Source organism: Chelonia mydas, chromosome 1, assembly GCF_015237465.2.
Source record: "Chelonia mydas isolate rCheMyd1 chromosome 1, rCheMyd1.pri.v2, whole genome shotgun sequence".
Taxonomy (NCBI): domain Eukaryota; kingdom Metazoa; phylum Chordata; order Testudines; family Cheloniidae; genus Chelonia; species Chelonia mydas.
Window position 1 is genome coordinate 125476907 of NC_057849.1, and position 6978 is coordinate 125483884.

The 6978-nt window shown below is 43.4% G+C and overlaps 1 long non-coding RNA gene across 1 annotated transcript; it reads right to left on the reverse strand.

Moving 5' to 3' along the window:
• Positions 1 to 769: 769 nt before the first annotated feature.
• On the reverse strand, positions 770 to 3910 carry LOC122464007. The gene is made up of 4 exons (XR_006287833.1): positions 3767 to 3910; positions 1909 to 1977; positions 1064 to 1166; positions 770 to 850 (listed from the first exon to the last, which is right to left on the reverse strand). It is a non-coding gene; the product is annotated as an uncharacterized LOC122464007 (long non-coding RNA).
• Between the last annotated feature and the right edge of the window lie 3068 nt (positions 3911 to 6978).

The following is a 6978-nucleotide window of genomic DNA, read 5'->3' on the forward strand; positions in this document are numbered from 1 at the left end:
ACTGTTCTGGGGTCCTCCTATACCCATGGACTAAGAAAGAGATTTATTGTAAAGTGTTAGGAAGGGTGTAAGTATTTCTAAACAATAAAAATAATATAAGCAGAGGAGTTTTACGCCTCATTGAGCGTAGAATAAACTTTAAGAACCAAGAGATGCCCTATATTTCAACAAAGACCCTACCGCTTCAAAAAAATCCTAATACTGTAATACTTACTGCATCATTGTTTTTAAGTCCCTGGGCAAACTTCCAAAAATGTAGATCAATACATTTTTATTTTAACTAATGTAAATTAACTTTAAACAAGTGAGGAATTTGCAAAGTAACACTTATTATTGAAACCAACATTTATGCAATAGTAAGAAATATCTTTATTGAAAACAATGCAGTTCTATTATAGCACTAAACTTGAAGACTGTATAAATCAGGCCAGTAAAATTATGCAAACTTGTCTGCACTGACTTCAAGGCCCATACCTACATAGTACTCTATCAGCTAAGATCTAAAGGAATAAACACTTAAGTACTTCAGATGTTCCTGCATTTTTAATTCCTTTGCTGCTTGCCATGTTCCAGGAAAAAAATAATTACATTATTATTTTGCAATGTCACCAGAATTGGGAAAGCGATTATTTTCTTTGTTTCTGTATGAGCTCTGTTACATGATGGGCTAGCTCTCTTTCTCTATATGATTGTAACTGGAGATGGACAAACATGGCAAAAAAAGTACTTGTGAAAATGTATTTGCATGAAAGCTCTGAATTCATTTGGATAGTATTCTCAGTTTCTTTTATTCACATCTCACAACCATTCATACAAGTGAAATATTGTTTGTAAGGTCATATCATGCATACTTTTATGAAGGTTTCAGAGTGACAGCCGTGTTAGTCTGTATTCGCAAAAAGAAAAGGAGTACTTGTGGCACCTTAGAGACTAACCAATTTATTTGAGCATGAGCTTTCGTGAGCTACAGCTCACTTCATCGGATGCATCCGATGAAGTGATCTGTAGCTCACGAAAGCTCATGCTCAAATAAATTGGTTAGTCTCTAAGGTGCCACAAGTACTCCTTTACTTTTATGAAGTTCTTCCGTGGTCAGCTTGCAATAAGCTGCAGCAGGTGTTGTGGTGGAAAGGGAGGAGGTTAATTTTGATGCCAGGGAGCATGATCTGAAACAAAGAGAGAAGATACTCTAGGGCATATGTCTGCTGGTGCACAGATTGTTGTTTATTTGTTTTTAGTGTAGTTAAATTTGTCCCAAATGTATGGCTGACATATAGGGTGATGTTTTTTGTTTGCTGCATTTCATTTTGACATGCATGGATTCTTTTTTTTCTTTAAATCTGACAGAGACCAACTTTATGAGGAGCTATTTTTAGAGTTTAAATAATCTGATTGCTAAGGCCTTTACTATATTTCTACAGGCAATTTTCTAACAGGCCTTGTGGTCTTTTCATGGTTGAATAAATTGGACTTTACCAAGAGATGAATGGAGAGAAATGCTGCACCTCAAAACATCTTCTCATTCTTTTACTGAATTCAACCAATGCACTTCACATATATATGAAATATTGTATAGAAATTTGCAGAGATGGAACATTTGAAATGCAAATAATTTCATCTAGTCCCCTGCCCAGAAGCCTAACACCGAGCTAATTAAGTAAGAGAGACAGAGGCCACTGTTCATCATTTGCAATTGGGACTCCACGTATACGTGTAAACACAATTACCTTTTGTAGATGTGGCAGGGAAACAATTGAATTTAAAGCCTAAGTAGCCTTTATAGCTGTTTTAGGTCTTTGACTCTCTTTCATTTAGGAAGCACGGGCTAAGTATAGTGAATTCATGTAGTCAATGTACTAGCCTATAGTAGTGATATTCCTTGTGGAAAATAGTAAAGAAAACAATTACATTTTCTAAAATTCTCCAGACCTCCTTATTTCCTGCTAAGTCTCTCCCTATGTAACTCCCAACTTCTCTCTGAAGGGGCAAAACAGACAGTAGCCAATTTGTAAAGATTATGTCATCTTATCAGGTATCATTACATATATATACACCATGTGACTTAGTTGACCAATCACACAGCATGAATATTCAGTGATGAGCTGCTAAAATCTTAACCAGTTCCCTATAAAAAGTTCTGATTTAAGGGATGTGCCTCTGTCCTGCCCCCTCCTACCCACCCCCAGGCTCCATCCTGCCCCCCAGGCTCTGTCCTGCCCCCTCCCACCCACCCAGGCTCTGTTGTGCCCCCCTGCACTCCCCAGGCCCGTTCTTCATCCCAGGTGCCTGCTGGTGGTGCAGGAGTCCTGCAACCCTTGCATCAGTGGGGTCGCTCCCGGCATGTGGGGCGGTGGCTCCCTGCAGGCAAAGGCTGCCATTTGCCTGACTCCCCACCGTGGGATGTGAGCGCCCCCGAGCGGCAGAGGCTGGACAGCCCCACAGTGCAGGAGCAGGAGAGACTGGGAGGGGGCTCGCTACAGCACACCCAAGGCAGCCCCCAGCCCTGGAACCAGCCGGCCCCGCCCGGCTCCTGGGGCAGAGGAGGCTGCTGCTGCCAGGGGCCTGGCTCCCCAGCCCTACGCGGTGCCCAGTCACACAGTGCCTAATCTCCCTGCTCAGCACAGCCGGTCGCGCTTCCTGGGCCAGGCAGGAAGCAGCATAGAGCTCAGCCACAGCTGCTGAGCGAGGCAGCAACAGATTGGCCTCTGCGCGCGGGGCCCCAGAGCGGCCGCCTGGATGGCTACTCAGCGCAGGTACCAGCCGCAGCGCGGCCCCTGCCCCGAGACAGGACGTGGGGCCCCGCAGCCCTTCCATAACCCTGCACCCCCCTGTAGCACTGAGCCCCTTCTCCAACCAGGGCCGGCTCTAGGATTTTTGCTGCTCCAAGCAAAAAAATTGTTGGCCGCCCCCGCTTTTTCTTTCGTGCCCCCCCACCCCTGCTCCGCCCCTTCCCAACCCCTTCCCCACATCCCCAGCCCCACCTCCTCCCCCGGGCATGCTGCATTCCCCCCCCCATTGCTTCCCCCTGCAACCCCCCACACTAGGTCACCTCTGCTCCTCCTGCTCCCCTGAACATGCCGCTGCTCCGCTTCTCCCCTGTCCCTCTCAGGCGAGGGAGAGGCAGCGCATTCAGTGGAGCAGGCGGAGCGGAGGTGAGTGGGGGGGGGAGCTCAGGAAGTAACGGGGGGGGTAGAGGAACCGCTCCCTGCCCCAGCTCGCCTCCGCTCCACCACTGCCGCCTCCCCCGAATGCGCTGCCGCTCGGCTTCTCCCTCCCTCCCTTCCAGGCTTGCTGCGTGAAACAGCTGTTTGGCGCGCGACAAGCCTGGGAGGGAGGGAAGGGGGAGAAGCGGAGCGGCGGCGGCGCGCTCAGGGGAGCAGGCGGAGTGGAGGTGAGCTGGGGCGGCGGGGGCACATTTCTAGGGGCGGCATGGCCGGCGCTGGAATGCCGTCCCTAGAAATGTGTCGCCCCAAGCACCTGCTTGTTTTGCTGGTATCTAGAGCCGGCCCTGTCTCCAACAGCCCCCTGCTGTAACACTGAGCCCTACACCATGCACCCTCCCTAGCGCCATGAGTCGAGGTCCCCTTGGCCTGGGGGGCTTCCCCAGCCAAGCCCCAGCCTGGCTGGGACTTTCTGGGGCGGCGACTCCCACCCAACCCCACCTGTTCCCTGTCCCCTGACCACTCCCCCCAGAACCTCTGCCCCCTCCAACCGCTCCCTGCCTCTTATCCAACCCCTCCTCCCAACCCCGGCCCAGCCCCCTTACCATGCTGCTCAGGGCAGCGTGTATGGATGCTGGGTGGCCCGCTGGAGCTCGCAGCCCCACCCCCTTACCATGCTGCTCAAAGCTGCAGGTGCTGCAGAGCTGCCCAGGAGTGGTCCAGAGCACTGGCGCTGGCGGCGCGGCATGCTGAGGCTCTGCAAGAGGGGGAAAGGCAGGGAACGGGCTGGGGGAGCTTCCCTGGCCGGGAGCTTAGGGAGCCCTAACAACCGGTTCTAAAACTGCTTCTAAATTTAACAACCAGTTCGCTCGAACCGATGCAAACCGGCTCCAGCTCACCACTGTGAATATTGGCTAGTCTACTCATACTCACAATTAACATTTTGTAAACAATCTATATGCTGTAGTTAATTTCCTCAAAACCCCAGTTGAACAAGTGCAGATAGCGAACAAATTAATGAAAAAGAATAATTTATTTTGTAGACAAGTGACAAAGAGGAAAAAGGACTTAATTTGCCAGATGAATTGTTCATTGTGAATTGTTTCCATAGCTGTCCTTACTAATCTTTTCTCTGTCCTCTACAGCTCATTTTAAAACAGAAGAGGTATTGGCCATGAAGTTTTCAACAATAAATATACGTGGCCATGCATTTTCTTGTCAACAGGGGATTGGCCAAATGTGAATTAGAGCATAAATTTCAATTCTGCAAAGACAGACTTTTCAGAAGCAGATTTTATGCCTTCCAATTAAGCGTCCACCACTGGTAGATGACAAAGACGGGATACTAAACTACCTAAACCATTTATATTCCTAAAAGTTAACTAAGAAAATAGTTGGTGTGCTGAAAGAAAACAGTGCTTTGAGATGGCAGATCCTCAGTGACCCAACAGTTTGTTTTCATTCCAATTTTTCTTCTGTACAAGAAAATCTACCTGTATAGATTGATATATCATTGTGGTTACTTTTATAAGCTTGTTTCCATTTCATCATCATATTCAGGACTCCCATGATAATTCTACAGAATAAATAAAAGTAAAATAAAAGTTTAAGGGTATCCAAACAAAAATGAAAGATTTTTAAAAGTCAGATTTTCCCCCTAGTTTGCACTTCTATGATAATAATAGGTATGTTCATTTATTTGGGTTTCCCAATGGTGCAGCCCTTCTTAATTTTCTCTATGATACAAAACCCAAGTGAATTGGTTATGAAACCAGGATTTTAGATCTGTAATTTTGATGCTTTGCTATTTCAAACAAACCTGTTTTTTTTTCAGCTAGCATTATTTATACATTCCAATTTCTGCTCATTGATTTACACTGTATGGAAAAATAGCTGTATAGGTTTGGACTGACAAATATATAACATTATTTGGGCAGCATTTTTCTTATTAATGGAATGGGAATTAAACAGTATTGAAATCAACTAGGGCTGTACACGAATGATCAGAAGAAGAAATCGAAGTGTCAAGTACACAGTGTTTAACACCTGACTTTATGTAGATAATGAAAACTGTCATTGACCTTATTCAACTCACTTCTTACATTAAAGGTACTTTCTCACTTAACAAGTAAGGTTATTTCACATGATTTAATATTGACTAAGGTGTTTGTTCTGATTGTCAAATGAAAGAGCCCTTCTGTACTAAACCTACCAATGAAATGGCCTGCATTCTTCCAATTTGAGGTCTAGAATCCCTCAGTTACTACCTCAAGACTACACTTAGACTGAATTTTGCTATCTATTTAAAATACTGGGTATTTTCATTTGAAACAGCATCAGAACAGCATGGCTGGGTTTAGCCTCTTAAAGCATTAAGTGTGTGCTGGAAGTCATGTTGGGTGATCTGATTAGTCGGGCCTTTGTCTGATGAAATTGCATTCCATTTTCTTATAGGCCTGCCAGGAATCCTCTTTAAATAAATAGAAATGAACAATGTGGCTCACCATATAAGCATAATTGTCTGACTCACTTTATTGGATTTTCTCTGACTAGAACTGGAAATGTACAAGTCTTTAGTTGCTTAGATCGATTTTTCATATACAGCATTAAGATGCATTCTAATGGGTATCTTCATAATTCCTCTTTCAATTGTAATTTCATTGTGGGTTTCATGGTGCAGAGCTGTAGTCTAGAGCTTAGCAAGACTACATTTTGAGACATATGCAAGTAGACAGTAGGTTTTCTTCTATTGATGAACCCTGCTGGAAACTTAAGAATGGGAACTTCTTTTTGTTTTGTGTTTGTATAGCAACTAGCCAAATGAGGCCCTGGGCACAAATGCAATACAAATAATGAATAATTATAATAAGGAGAAGCCAGGCTCCGATAATGCACTGTGTTTTGGGATATTTATTTAATTGTTTTAACTGTGAGCATTGTGCAAAGTATACTTATTTTAAGCCCAAACCAATCTTTTACTGAAGGCATTACTGAGCACAGGAAGAGGGGTAAAAATATTTTGTCTCTACATTTCAATGAGATCTTCGGTCTTAATTGTTCCAGATACAAGTAACTTTTGTCAGAGACTTCAGAAATCCCATTCATCAGTCCCAAATATCTTGCCTAAAGGGGTATAAGTTCCTTCCACATAGCCATGGATTCAATCTTCTAGATCATCCCAAATTACCCCCAATTCTTGTTAACCCTTCCAATAAACAGTTGGATACGACTTATACCAATAATTTATTACATACATTCTGTTCATCCTTTTATCATAATAACGCTATTTGCTTTTGGTAGCAGTAATAAAAGAGCCCAATTAAATGAGAGTATTATAGGTATTTTTCACATCTCTGATTGTAATTCACTATTGTTTTCATATATATTTAGCAGCTTTGCTTCAGGCATACTCTGCATTTTCTCTATTGCAGTAGAACACTGTGATATGCCGTTAACAGCATAATATGCAAATATGGTGAGCAGGAAAGGAAGGAAGTTTTATCTTATGCATCTGGTATGATAGACAACACCTAAGTAGCCTGCTATAGATCCGATATATGAAATATCACACAAAAATCTGCAAACACCTGTTAACACAATCCACATGTAAATAAATGCATAATTTAAGTGTTTTGATGTTTAAAATGAAAGAATCATTTTGTGAGAAAGATGAAAATGCATAAATAGTAAATGGAAGGGCTCAGTGAATTGAAAGATAAGAAAGAAACTCAGTATTGATAACTGATGCTTTTTATTAAGGGAAACAAAGAGGGAACTCAAAAAAAGAAAATTAATATGATTATTAAAATAATTTGGT